We start from the raw sequence: 15,433 nt of genomic DNA, 5'->3' as shown, positions 1-15,433 counted from the left end.
GCAGGATCCACTTTCCGGCCGCCCCTGTGCAGTGGGCGGTCGGTAAGTAGTTAAAGCAAACCTGAAGCAAAAAGAAACGTATGATATGAATTATATGTGCTATACGGATAAGAAATATACCATAAGTAGCAAAGAAAAGAGTCTAATATTTTTATTTTCAGTTATATAGCTTCAAAGATTATGCTGGACATTATGAGACAACTTTTGTCCTGGTAAACATAAAAATAGTTTATGGATGCCAGCCCTCACATTAGCATGGCCCCTGTCTCCATTAGCACAAGCCGAGGCTAACAAGTGTTGATTGAATTTGATTGCATTTGCTGTTGTTCATTTTAAGGGCAGTACAGCCAAACTAATGAAAATGTTCAAGGTTTAGCTTAGCTGGCAATGAGGCAGCCAGCTAGATGCTTTGATAGCCTTTGTAAGCACAGCACTGCCTAAAAAAGTGCTGACTTGGTGTGGAGATCTGCTTTATTATTCCCCTTGTGGAGGACCCACAAAAATGCTTGTTCTGAAATAAAAATACAGGCATGAAGAGATTTATTGGTACCCTTACAGCTCAGTAGGTTCTCTATGTCTTTAAGGATGTGCTCTATGTCTCCTGAATGCGTCTATCAAAAAAGAGAGCCTGGAAAAAAGGGCGTGGGGTGTAGCCGAAAATGTACGTTTGACTGCAAAACCATATTTTCATTTAATATGTTATAAACAATAATTTAGTGCTAAATAGGTGAAATAAACGGAAATGAAATGGCAAAATACCGTCTATAACAGTAAACGAAATCTGAAATAAAACGTCAAATAGCGTATATAGAAATAGTGATATTTACACTTGTATTAAGCATAGTATTAGAATGGTAGGTTTTACAGGTATTTTAGTACAATTATACCTAACTTTAGGGTCACAGATATATCTCCTTATCCCTATCCCTCTCACCTAGACCCGCGTACGTTAAAAAGGGGCGCTGGGAAAAAAGGGCGCGGGGTTTTAAACGATAAGCATGGATAACGTTTAAAAATGTGTTGTACTGTATTTCGTTTAAAATTAATGTTTTATAAAGTTATAAATCATTAAATAATGTGCATTAAATCGGCAATTGTAAAAACGTTAATCTTCCGTTTAAATAGTGAAATGTATAATAACGTTTAAAAAAAAAATTACTAAGTAACCCTCCCTGTACCTACCCCTAACCCCTAGACCCCCCTGTTGATGCCTAAACCTAAGACCCCCCCCTGTTGGTGCCTAAGTAACCCTCCCTGTACCTACCCCTAACCCCTAGACCCCCCTGTTAGTGCCTAAACCTAAGACCCCCCTGTTGGTGCCGACACCTAAGACCCCCCTGTTGGTGCCTAAACCTAAGACCCCCCTGTTAGTGCCTAAACCTAAGACCCCCCTGTTGGTGCCTAAACCTAAGACCCCCCTGTTGGTGCCTAAACCTAAGACCCCCTGTTGGTGCCTAAACCTAAGACCTCCCTGTTGGTGCCTAAACCTAAGACCCCCTGTTGGTGCCTAAACCTAAGACCCCCCTGTTGGTGCCTAAACCTAAGACCCCCCTGTTGGTGCCTAAACCTAAGACCCCCCTGTTGGTGCCTAAACCTAAGACCACCCTGTTGGTGCCTAAACCTAAGACCCTCCTTAGTGCTCACTGTATTGTGTGTAGAATAATGTTTTAAAAACAGTAAGGGATAAAATATATTACAATTTACATTACGTACTGATCGCTTTGTTTTGTGAATAATAATGTTTTACAAACAGTAAGGGATAACATTTAAAATAATGTTTTATTGAAATAAGAAACGTAAATCATCACAAGCAGTTATAAAACATGAAAAATCTTCGGGCGCCGTTGGAAAACGTTATTATTCTCGGGCGCCCTTTTTTCCTGTTCGGCGCCCATTAAACGATAATTATTATAGGAGTGAATGGCGGCGCCCGATTTGTCCACTAGCCTCCTGCGCCCTTTTTTTACTGTTACCCCTAGACCCCCCCCCCTTTGTGTAAATACACATAATGTAATAAATTGTATATATGACATATATTGTACTATAACTATACCTAACCTTACTCTCACACAGAGCCCTCCCTGTACCTATCCCTAACCCCTAGACCCCCCTGGTGGTGCCTAAACCTAAGACCCCCCTGCTGGTGCCTAAACCTAAGACCCCCCTGTTGGTGCCTAAAACTAACCACCCCCCTGGTGGTGCCTAAACCTAACCACCCCCCTGGTGGTGTATATTGCACTGTAAGTATACCTAACCCTCCCTGTACCTATCCCTAACCCCTAGACCCCCCTGGTGGTGCCTAAACCTAAGACCCCCCTGATGGTGCCTAAACCTAAGACCCCCCTGGTGGTGCCTAAACCTAAGACCCCCCTGCTGGTGCCTAAACCTAAGACCCCCCTGGTGGTGCCTAAACCTAAGACCCCCCTGGGGGTGCCTAAACCTAAGACCCCCCTGGTGGTGCCTAAACCTAAGACCCCCCTGGTCGTGCCTAAACCTAAGACCCCCCTGTTGGTGCCTAAACCTAAGACCCCCCTGGTGGTGCCTAAAACTAACCACCCCCCTGGTGGTGTATATTGCACTGTAACTATACCTAACCCTCCCTGTACCTATCCCTAACCCCTAGACCCCCCTGGTGGTGCCTAAACCTAAGACCCCCCTGGTGGTGCCTAAACCTAAGACACCCCTGTTTGTGCCTAAACCTAAGACCCCCCTGGCTGGTGGTGCCTAAAACTAACCACCCCCCTGGTGATGTATATTGCACTGTAACTATACCTAAGCCTCCCTGTACCTATCCCTAACCCCTAGACCCCCTAGTAATGCCTAAACCTAACCATCCCCACTGCACAAACACGCTAAACACATATAAACAATAATATATTTAATCCTTAAAATACTTCACTCCAAATAACATGAATAAAATAATGTATATATTTGTCATAGAATAAGTAGCCTTAAAATCACGTATACATTAATAATATTAGAAGTAGAAAAAGGTATATATAATATATATACACATACAATACAATAGATAACCTGACAATCACTTATGCATTAGAAATCTTAAAATAACAGTAATATTGAAAGCGATATTTTAGTAACTATAATCAGCGCATTATAAGTGTAAAAACAAAGTTAATACCAAAAGCGATGTATTTATAATACAATCAGGTTGTGAAACGTTATTTAAGCATTATACATATGAAAACGAATTTTAAATGATAAAAGAAGTGTAAACGAATTTTTTGTTGTAATAGGTTTGTAAGCGTAATTTTAAAACGAAAAACTAGTTAAAACTCATATAAGCGAAATTTACAAACAAAAAAATAAGTATAATACAAAGTCAAAACGAACTTGTAAACGATATTTGTTATAAACTTTATCCAGTAAACGGAGCCTTTTGTTAACACGATCCCTGTAAAACGCTATTTCTCGGGCGCCCTTTTTTCCTGTCGGGCGCTGAATAGCCGATATTTTGCATTGCAGTCTATGGCGGCGCCCTTTTTGTCCACTATCCCTGTGCGCCCTTTTTTACTAGCCCGCTCCTAAATAGAGATGCAATGAAGAAGAGCAACTGTCCCAGCTATATCTGCAACCTGGGGCTGTGGGGCACTCAAACAAATGTGACATATTGTAGTTTTGTGATGTGTATTCGCTGGAAAACTAAAGTGTTTTTGATTGTTTGTTTTTAATACTAGATATTTCCAAATAATACATGTAGAAGAGTGGTCCCTGTGCTGTTTGGTAGCTTTGTGTGTTCCATACTGGTTATAGACCACAAAAAGCTAAAGAGAGAGTTGCCTGAGGAGATTAGAAAACGTAAATGATAAGTAAGCATGCTATAGGCAAAGGTTATAAGACTGTCTGTAAGCAGATTACTGCTCCTGTGACACAGTTGCAATGGTTATTAAGGAGTTTAAGGTCCATAAAACTATGATGTTAATGGATGTGACCACAACAGGAAACTTGACAATGGGTAGAAGGATACTGGGAATGTCTGAAAAAAAATACTCTACCTAATAAAACCTAAATGCCTCTGCGGCCCATGTCCATGTCTGTGTGGCCCTGCATTTGCGCTACTGCGCATGCGCCACAGGGACAGCCATTGTTGGGACAGGAGAAGGACAGCCGGGGGGCCGGGCAGGCGAGTGTGCACGTGGTGAGCGGGCGTGTGCGCGGGTGTGTGAAGGTGCGCTGGCAGGTGGCGGCGGTGAAGACCTAAAACCCGTTATTAAACAGGCTAAAGTCACTAGTATATATATAATTTCCAAAGAGATACAAGCTGAACACCAAGCTTAGGGTCCATTAGTGTCTCACTGCATCCTCTGTTGCTTTTGACATTGGACTTGGTGGCAGGCGCTAGGTGACCCAGAAAGACTTCACTATAAAAAAAGAAAAACTCAGTCTAGAACTTGCTAAATTTATATTCACAAGCCACAATGCTTCTTAAAGGGACGCCGAGCACCTCTCATGGGCACGACTTAAGCCAGACGACTTCCAACAAAGTTGTGCTATGACCCATCTGGAGGAGCCTCTTGCAATGGCCATGCATGTCACTTCCTCGTATTGCTTCATTCATTGATGCACTTCTTTAACCGAGAAGACAGGGGTCACCCAGAAGTTATAACATAGCCAAGATGGCAGCCGCGATTTTTAAATTGAAATCGAACAAAAACTATTTGGTATAAAACGGTGATTCAGGCATCAAATGAAAGAGGAGAGCACAAGCTACAGAAAGGTATGCATCGTTAAGTACTTTGCAGTACTGGTCGAAGTCTTAAAGGCATGCCTATGAGAAGTGTTCGGAGTCGCTTTAAAGCAATCCTGTAATTTCCCAGTGGAACATAACTACATATTTACCAATGTACAGGAAAGTCTCTGGATGCCTTGTTGTTGTTGTCCCCACCACTGCACCAACCCTATTCTAGTTCATGGCCACTCTCCCCTTCATGGATAAGTGCCATACTCACAATTGCACAGCAAGCCTAGGTTTTATTGAGAATAGAGGGTGAACAAACTCGGGCTAGTAAAAAAGGGCGCACAGGGATAGTGGACAAAAAGGGTGCCGCCATAGACTGCAATGCAAAATATCGGCTATTCGGCGCCCGACAGGAAAAAAGGGCGCCCGAGAAATAGCGTTTTACAGGGATCGTGTTAACAAAAGGCTCCGTTTACTGGATAAAGTTTATAACAAATATCGTTTACAAGTTCGTTTTGACTTTGTATTATACTTATTTTTTCGTTTGTAAATTTCGCTTATATGAGGTTTAACTAGTTTTTCGTTTTAAAATTACGCTTACAAACCTATTACAACAAAAATTTCGTTTACACTTCTTTTATCAGTTAAAATTCATTTTCATATGCATAATGCTTAAATAACGTTTCACAACCTGATTGTATTAGAAATACATCGCTTTTGGTATTAACTTTGTTTTTACACTTATAATGCGTTGATTATAGTTACTAAAATATCGCTTTCAATATTACTGTTATTTTAAGATTTCTAATGCATAAGTGATTGTCAGGTTATCTATTGCATTGTATGTGTAAATATATATTATATATACCTTTTTCTACTTCTAATATTATTAATGTATACGTGATTTTAAGGCTACTTATTCTATGACAAATATATACATTATTTTATTCATGTTATTTGGAGTGAAGTATTTTAAGGATTAAATATATTATTGTTTATATGTGTTTAGCGTGTTTGTGCAGTGGGGATGGTTAGGTTTAGGCATTACTAGGGGGTCTAGGGGTTAGGGATAGGTACAGGGAGGGTTAGGTATAGTTACAGTGCAATATACACCACCAGGGGGGTGGTTAGTTTTAGGTACCACCAGGGGGGTCTTAGGTTTAGGCACCAACAGGGGTGTCTTAGGTTTAGGCACCACCAGGGGGGTCTTAGGTTTAGGCACCACCAGGGGGGTCTAGGGGTTAGGGATAGGTACAGGGAGGGTTAGGTATAGTTACAGTGCAATATACACCACCAGAGGGGTGGTTAGTTTTAGGCACCACCAGGGGGGTCTTAGGTTTAGGCACCAACAGGGGGGTCTTAGGTTTAGGCAACACCAGGTGGGTCGTAAGGTTTAGGCATGACCAGGGGGGTCTTAGGTTTAGGCACCACCAGGGGGTCTTAGGTTTAGGCACCACCAGGGGGGTCTTAGGTTTAGGCACCACCAGGGGGGTCTTAGGTTTAGGCACCACCAGGGGGGTCTTAGGTTTAGGCACCAGCAGGGGGGTCTTAGGTTTAGGCACCACCAGGGGGGTCTTAGGTTTAGGCACCACCAGGGGGGTCTAGGGGTTAGGGATAGGTACAGGGAGGGTTAGGTATACTTACAGTGCAATATACACCACCAGGGGGGTGGTTAGGTTTAGGCACCACCAGGGGGGTGGTTAGTTTTAGGCACCAACAGGGGGGTCTTAGGTTTAGGCACCAGCAGGGGGGTCTTAGGTTTAGGCACCACCAGGGGGGGTCTAGGGGTTAGGGATAGGTACAGGGAGGGCTCTGTGTGAGAGTAAGGTTAGGTATAGTTATAGTACAATATATGTCATATATACAATTTATTACATTATGTGTATTTACACAAAGGGGGGGTCTAGGTGAGAGGGATAGGGATAAGGAGATATATCTGTGACCCTAAAGTTAGGTGTAATTGTACTAAAATACCTGTAAAACCTACCATTCTAATACTATGCTTAATACAAGTGTAAATATCGTTTTTTCTATAAACGCTATTTGACGTTTTATTTCAGATTTCGTTTACTGTTATAGACGGTATTTTGCCATTTCATTTCCGTTTATTTAACCTATTTAGCACTAAATTATCGTTTATAACATATTCAACGAAAATATGGTTTTGCAGTCAAACGTACAATTTCGGCTACACCCCGCGCCCTATTTTCCAGGTGCCCTTTTTTGATCGACGCGAACAAAGTAACTAGGACTGCACACAAGTTATTTTTATTCCACATCACAAGACATATGTTAAAACAGTTTTGTGTAATCCCTCCCCTGTATCATGTCATCAAACAAATAAAACAACCATCCCTTTAAAGCATGTGTTTAGTCCATCCAATGAGCTCATCAGGGGCTTGGTCAGCTCATTGGATGAGCAAAACACATGAGGCAAAGCCTAGGAGGCAGACTCAAACTGACTGTTTTTACACATTAGGCTGGATGTGCCTTGAAAGGATACATTGATTTGTACAAAGCTTTTTTTTACTGGTGATGTCATGTGAGTGCTTTGCCTTTTAATATTGCAATAAAAAAGGATTTACACTATCAATGTTCTTCTTAAAGAGTCTCTGTAATTAAAAAAGTTCCCCTGGGGGGTACTCACCTCGGTAGGGGGAAGCCTCTGGACCCTATTGAGGCATCCCCCGTCCTTCTGTGTCCCACGGTGGTCTCGCTGCAGCCCCCGGAATGCACAGCCAACAATTTATCGGGCTGTGCAATATTTACCTTTTCTGGCTCCAGCGGGGGCGCTGTTGTGGCTCTCTGCTCGGAAATAGGTGGAAATAGCCAATCTCTGTCGGGTCCGCTCTACTACGCAGGCGCAGGAGACTTGCGCCTGCACAGTAGAGCGGACCAACAGAGATCGGCTATTTCCGCCTATCTCCGAGCGGAGAGCCGATACTGCACCTGCGCTGGAGCTGGGAAAGGAAATAATTACATCCCCACTGATCAGGGAGCTTTATCGCCACCGCCGTGGGACACAGGAGGACGGGGGAAGCCTCGATAGGATCCGGACGCTTCCCCCACCCGAGGTGAGTACCCCCCAGGGGAACTCTATTTTTCATTACAGATTTTCTCCAAGTTTAAGGTGCTGGCAAGGAGAGATGGGCCAAAGTGTTCACCAGGCAAATAATTTGCCATGAAAATCACGTATTCGCATTCGCCTCCTCAGGTGAATACTTGGTGGATTTGATTCACCCCTATACAGCGTCATTGAGCTAAAATGTGACCCCTTACCTCACAGTCAGCAGACACATGGCAGCCAATCACCTAGCACCCCCTCCTGGACTGCCCCCCCCCCCCCACCTATCATAAAGCCAGCACAGAAGCCATTTTGCAGTCTGTGTTTGACTTCTGTGCTAGGCAGATGAGGGACAGTGTTACAGGGAGAGAGTTAGGTTGGCCTGTGTTCTGTGTCCTCTCAGTGCAGATACTTGCAGCTACCATATTGTCCTGAACATCTAAGCCCTTCTAAGGGCTAATACATTGTTTTTCTTGCTATTGTATTGCTATTCTGTGGCCAGTGCACAAGTTAGCTGTTGGAGACAGGTCTGCTGGTCTCAGTAGTGCACCGACCATAACCCACCTTCACACCACTACTGGCATCTAGTATCCACTTTTGCCCGTCTGCCCCCTGTATAAGGCCTCAGTGCAAAATCAGTGGGGGTTTTTTTGGACACTTAACTGTCATTCAACTACCTCAGCCTGACCACAGGGGCTGGAAAACCGCAATCACCTGCACTACCACAATTGTGCGCACAAGCACGGCAACCACTACACACCACTACACAAAAATTGCCATTGAGAGGACTAACATTTAGGTCCCGGAGGTGTCAACTACTAAAAACAAAGATATGCTCACCTGAAGTAATCACTAAAGGTCTTTGCGGTTGTTTGCGGGCTGCGGTGTGTTAAACATGGGGTTTCGTCTGTCAGTGTGAAGCAGGCATAACACATACACTACCTGATCGACATCTACACACACCGGATGTTAAAAGCACTTTATTCCACCAATTTAGTAATGTAATGTGCTTATTGTATCATTGCTTAATGGGGTATTGTCTCCACTGTTTATTGTACAGCACTGCACAATATGGCGGTGCTTTATAAAAGATCAAAACAGCAACAACATCAACTTATGTGCACATACTTTTACATTATGCCTGTTATTTGACCCTGCCCACAATATGTTGCGACCATGACCACCATTCACCTCTGCGCCCTATGCACAATACACATTTTCCACCTTTATGATATCCATAAGTACCCTAGGTCTTCATGGATTTTAGAGACATCCGTGATCTTGCAGTATATACATGAGGAGAGGGGGTGCCTTAATGGTGCCATGGGCAGCATGAAGTCTCATATAATGAACTAGTTGACCTAAGCCCGTTTAAAAATGGGTTTTAGGTCTCTTCATGCCACCACCGCTGCCAGTAAGTGCGCATGCGGGTGCACCCATCCACCCGGCTCCCTGGCCCCATCCTCCTGTCCCAACAGCTGTCTGTGCTGCACATGCGCACAGCGCAAGTGCACGGACACACGAACACAGGGACAGGATGACGCAGCCAGGGACACACCAGAGAGCAATCAAGGAATAGATGAATAATATAGTTAAGGGATTCAGTGTCAAAACATTAAATCTTATTGGCTGATATCAGTTTGTAGTTCTGCTGTGCATCAACAGAAGGAATAGCACCACAGCTGTGCCCATTGCTGTTGTAAGACAGAAAGTGCAGCCCTACAGATTTTTTTTTTCACGCATCTTCTGCACGAAAGTTCAGCAAATCTACAACAATATGTTTAGAAAGCTTCACACATTATATGGGTACAGCATATATTATTTACATTCTTCTTTAAATTTCATGTGTCAGCCTATGCAAGTGTTGCATAATGTTCTTTTATGAAAGGTTGAGGTCACAGATATAGAATAATAAATGTAGCTTTCTATTTTTCATCACTATGGAAATGGCTAATAGTTCTGGATTATACCAATTGCAGCAGCCATTTTTCTGTCCCTGTGAATGAGATCGGGAAAAAAACGTTAATTACTACAATGTGAACATGTGGTCTGACCTTCATCTGTTGATTCTTCGATGTGGCTTTGGCACACTAGGGGGTCTCTCTAAAGTGTTAAAACGAAAGAAGATTAAATATTCACCTCAAGAATAAAAAGAAACATTATAAGAAAAAACAAAATAAGACTGCCTTTTGCTTTGCTTTTAAGTATATCAATGTCTTGGTAATTCGCTCCCTAATCCACCGCTCATTGCTTGCCAGATTATGTGCATGACCTCTGATTCAAGTTCAAGCAAGCTTTTGTACATATTTTATAGAATATTGCTGCATAAAACATAAAATAAATTAATAAAATACATAATAATAATAATAATAATAATAATAATAATAATAATAATAATAATAATAAAGAAAATAAATAAAAGCAAAAATAGAAGCATATGTGTTGCCTGAATTCACAGCTTCTCATTTCCTTCTCAGCCCTTTCCAGCTGCCTGCTCACTGCCCTTGCTCCCTCTCAGTTAGTCTGAACTTAAGACATGATTGGCTATCCAGCAGCAGACAATCATGGCTTCAGCTGAAAAAGAACCTCTCTCCCCATCTGGCAGGGTGGGAGAATCTCATAGCTAGTGCAGTTAATTGTCCCCTTTTTACTTTACAAAATCTATTACCTGTTAGCAGATATCTACTGGCAAGTGCCAGACTGTTTAATCATTTTGGACACCTCTGTAGCATCCTTCTTTAAAGGATACCCAAACTGACATGTGACATGATGAGATAGACATGGGAATGTACAGTGCCTAGCACACAAATAATTATGCTGTGTTCCTTTTTTTTCTTTCTCTGTCTGAAAGAGCTAAATATCAGGTATGTAAGTGGCTGACTCAGTCCTGACTCAGACAGGAAGTGACTACGGTATGACTCTCACTGATAATGAATTCAAACTATAAAACACTTTCCTAGCAGAAAATGGCTTCTGAGAGCAAGAAAGAGATAAAAAGTGGAATTTCTTATCAGTGAGGGTCACACTGTAGTCACTTCCTGTCTGAGTCAGGACTGAGTCAGCCACTTACATACCTGATAAATTTAACTTTTTCAGGCAGAGAAAGAAAAAAAGGAACACAGCATAGTTATTTGTGTGCTAGGCACTGTACATACCCATGTCTATCTCATCATGTCACATGTCACTTCGGGTATCCTTTAAGAACTAGTACTTGCGATCCAGCAGGTGGAACCTTTTAACCACTTGAAGACCCAGCCTTTACCATAGACGGCCTTTGATATGAGCGACCGGAGCGGTCGCTCAGGGCGCCAGCTTCCAAGGGGGCGCCTACAGCTGGTTGCCTATACTGGGGGCACCTATAGCTGGCTACCTTTACTGAGGGCTCCAACACCTTGCTACCTATACTGGAGGCACCTACGCCTGGCTACCTATGGAGGGATGGAGACCTTCAACTAACTTCCTATACTGGGGGCACCTATGCTTGGCAACCTATATTGAGGGCACCTACACATGAGATACTATACTGGGGGCACCTATACCTGGCTACCTACCTATACTGAGTCTGAGGGCTTTTCAGGGTGGGGGCGCACTGCGGCTATAACACGTGGTGCAAATTGTCAGTGCTGTGCTATCATTCTAAATGGGGGGAGGCGGCTAACTGTCCCACTGATTGTTTTTATTAATATTCCTGAAAGGTTCTAGCCTTCATTTTTAAGTGTATTCAGGATAATGCACTCTTTCCATCCATTCATGGTTATTAATAGTATTTTTTCTATTATACATACGTGACGTGTCACAGAGATCTGAGCATTTGGCATGATGCGTCACAACGTCAAAAAGGTTGGGAACCACTGTTCTAGGAGACATCTCAGGAGAAAAGGGGAATTGCATATAGGCCTGTGTGTGTGTAAACGTGTGTGCGTGTGTGTATATGCACGTGGGAAGAGGATGAAGGGGGGGGGGCACAATAATCAGGTTTCGCTCAGGGCGCTGTGAAACCTAAGGCCGGCCCTGGCCTTTACCCCCCCCCCCCCTTAAGGACCAGCATGTTTTTTTATGATCTGTGCTGGGTGGGCTCTGCAGCCCCCAGCACAGATCAGATTGCAGGCAGAGCGATCAGATCACCCCCCTTTTTCCCCCCCTATGGGGATGATGTGCAGGGGGGGTCTGATCGCTCCTGCCTGCCTGGGTGTTGCGGGGGGGGGCACCTCAAAGCCCCTTAAATTCCCCCCCCCCCTCCCTCTCCTTCCTTTCACCCCTGGTGATCGGGGCTGCACAGGACGCTATCCGTCCTGTGCAGCCTGTGACAGGCTGTCCTCGGTCATATGGCGGCGATCCCCGGCCGCTGATTGGCCGGGGATCGCCGATCTGTCAATGTAAACAAAGGAGACAAAAGTCTCCTGCGTTTACATTTAGTTTGCGAGCCGCGATCAGCGGCTCGCAGGCTATTCACGGAGACCCGCTCCGTGATCTAACAGGAAACGCCCGCTCACGCGAGCGGCCTTTCCTGATTAATTAGGGAGGCACCTGGTGACGCAGATGTGCATCGCTGGTCCTCCAGCTACCACTTTGCCGCCTCACGGTATGAGTGTGCGGTCGGCAAGTGGTTAAAGGAAAGCAACCAATTTATACATCCCAACCAGAAGGTAAATTCATAATTTTAGACATACTGGCATGTAACTCTAGCAAGTATGGTATAAACTATTACCCTCTTTATATACTTACTAGTAAAAAGGCCCACCCATTAAAAAACGGGCGCTAGACCATGGCAGCTAAAACCCGGCAAAGCGCATACCGAAGCTTCCCGCTCACCCGTCCCCCACCACTGTCCAAAGTATATGCACACAGGGAGATGTTGCTTGCTTGGCAGTTGGAAAAAGCGGTTATTTCCCAATGCAAGGAGGTTGTCAGACAGCAAACTGTCAAGTCTGGAAGCAGGGACACACACACACACACACACACACACACACACACACACACACAGGGACATGGGACGCAGAGACACAGGGGTTTTATTATATAGGATAATAAACTAGCCATAGCAAACTTCTCTTGCTCTCTGTTAACTATTTTTTCATTCTCTTGTGTTGAAAATTGTGTGCCTACTCCACTTATCATCTCTATGCAACACTATCACACTGGGTATGAGAGCAAACTACGAAATTATCATTAACCGGATTTATTCCAAATTCTAAAGGTAGCCATACATCTAGTGGTGATGGGCAGATTCGACCAAGAGACAAATCTCTCTCTAATTGAATCTGATTAGAGAGAGATCTGTCAGCTGCCCATACACTGCAGGCCAATTCCCGATCAATTTCATGCTGAAACTGATCCGGAATCAGCCTTGTGCGCTGCCTCGCCACTCACCCCTAATTTTAGCCGTCCCCCCGTGCCCCGTGCTATATACATACCTATCTGCTGCTTGTCTTCCAGTTGCTCCGGGCTCCCTGTACGTCCATACACTCAACCCATGTGACTGCCTAGGTATGTGGGCACATGTGTGACGTGTGAGATCACAAATGTGCCCCTTTGCTGCTCCAACCACATGGGATGCCTGCATGGAGCAAGGAGTGTGCCCGGAGAAAGTGGAGAACAAGCAGTGGTCACAGAAAGGTAATGTATATAGCACGGGACACGGGGGTTCACATTACACATTAGGGGAGGCAGCGTCAGGAGTCTTGTCACATTTGTCACTCGGCCCTACATCTTGCATCATGTCCGATCGATTAATGCGACCAATTTCGGACTACAAATCGGTCGTGCATTCACTTGGTGGCTATAATATTCCTTCCTGTTGGTTGCAATGGAGCTGCAACCGAGCAGTTTTGATTTCTCTGCCTGCATTTGGTTGCTTAGTTTTGATTGCATTCACAATGAGTCTCGTTGCCATCTGTGGTCACTCTGCAGTTCAGAGTAGCTCAGGATGTTGTCATGAATTCACAGTTGAACTGCAGCCAGCCAGAAAGCCAAACAGCTGTGGATTTCTTACATGCATGTGGTTGCATACTCTGGCATGCATTTGTGTTGAGTGCACCCACCTCATCACTGCATATACCTACCTGTTGTGTTGAGTGCACCCACCTCATCACTGCATATACCTACCTGTTGTGTTGAGTGCACCCGCCTCATCACTGCATATACCTACCTGTTGTGTTGAGTGCACCCACCTCATCATTGCATATACCTACCTGTTGTGTTGAGTGCACCCACCTCATCACTGCATATACCTACCTGTTGTGTTGAGTGCACCCACCTCATCACTGCATATACCTACCTGTTGTGTTGAGTGCACCCACCTCATCACTGCATATACCTACCTGTTGTGTTCAGTGCACCCACCTCATCATTGCATATACCTACCTGTTGTGTTGAGTGCACCCACCTCATCACTGCATTTACCTACCTGTTGTGTTGAGTGCACCCACCTCATCACTGCATACACCTCCTGTTGTGATCAGTGCACCCACCTCATCACTGCATATACCTACCTGTTGTGTTTCTGCCTGCACTGCAGCTGCAAGCCTGCAACAACAAAACAAAAGGCATGTACATGTGCCAATTCCCCTTCGTGATCATTACCTTGCCGCGGTGAAAGGGCTTGCATATCACAATGAAGCAATGACCGCCGGCTATATGAGTGTCTCGGGGGGGGGGGGGCACACCCACGATAATAAGGTCATTGCTTCATTGTGGATAGACCAAATTTGATCCGCTGGACAGTCCCTGTTCTGTCATTCAGCTACCTCAGCCCGGCGACCATATGGGCTTGAAAACCGCCACGGCCTGCACTCTCGCCATGGTGCGTACCAGTCCAGCACGGCCGTCACAACACAAACAGCTGTTTGCGGTGTGTTACACAGTGAGTTTGGTGTGTCAGTGTGAAGCAGTACTCTAATTACTCTACCTGATTGATGTATACACATGCAAGATTTTTTAAAGCACTTTAGGCCTCCAATTTAGCATTCAATGTGATTTCTGCCCTTAAAACGCTGCTTTGCGTCAAATCCAAATTTTTCCCCGGGACTTTTGCCATCTATCCCACACCGCCATGCCCCCCTCCAGGTGTTAGACCCCTTAAAACATCTTTTCCATCACTTTTCTGGCCAGCATAAGTGTTTCTAGTTTTCAAAGTTTGGCTCCCCATTGAAGTCTATTGCGGTTCGCGGAAGTTCGCGCGAACCAAACTTTTTGTGGAAGTTCACAAACCCGGTTCACGAACCGAAAGGTTCGGGCCATCTCTAGTCCTCCATCTTCAGCTGGTGCAATGTAACATGTTCAAACACTGCATTGGCATACTCCAAGTTGTGTAGTGTTAGTGTAGTGTCTGCTCCGATGGTCCACCATGGTCAAGATGGAGCCCATGGCAGATGCGCTCCCCCATAGGCTATAAGGGGGAACGCATCCACCTGCCTGTGATTATCACTGACTGCACAGAAGAAGGGTCCGCTTACTGCAACGGATCCCGTCGATTTATAAAATAGTTCACTCAATTAGCAGAGAACTGCTCTAGAGCCTACGTACCAGCTGTTTGCTTTCATCTGCTAAGCATTTGTTCTGTGCAATATTAGATAACATCCCTCAGGTTAACCTCTTCCCTCCTTGCACCATTTGTAAAATGAAGGCCCCCTCAATTCCTCCAACCCATAGATGAGGAGTGCGACATTACTACA

At 44.5% G+C, this 15,433-nt stretch overlaps 1 long non-coding RNA gene across 4 annotated transcripts in view; it reads right to left on the bottom strand.

Moving 5' to 3' along the window:
- Positions 1-12,619, bottom strand: part of LOC137544484 (uncharacterized) — a 190,026-nt gene extending 177,407 nt beyond the window's left edge. For all 4 annotated transcript variants that reach the window (XR_011025873.1, XR_011025874.1, XR_011025872.1 and 1 more), the window contains exons 1-2: positions 12,486-12,619; positions 9,815-9,863 (exon numbers count right to left, since the gene is read on the bottom strand). This is a non-coding gene — a long non-coding RNA (uncharacterized lncRNA). The remainder of the gene's footprint in view (positions 1-9,814; positions 9,864-12,485) is intronic.
- Between the last annotated feature and the right edge of the window lie 2,814 nt (positions 12,620-15,433).

This window comes from Hyperolius riggenbachi, chromosome 2, assembly GCF_040937935.1.
Source record: "Hyperolius riggenbachi isolate aHypRig1 chromosome 2, aHypRig1.pri, whole genome shotgun sequence".
Classification (NCBI taxonomy): domain Eukaryota; kingdom Metazoa; phylum Chordata; class Amphibia; order Anura; family Hyperoliidae; genus Hyperolius; species Hyperolius riggenbachi.
Note: the sequence above shows the minus strand (reverse complement) of the source record. Positions and strands in the feature narration are given on the sequence as shown.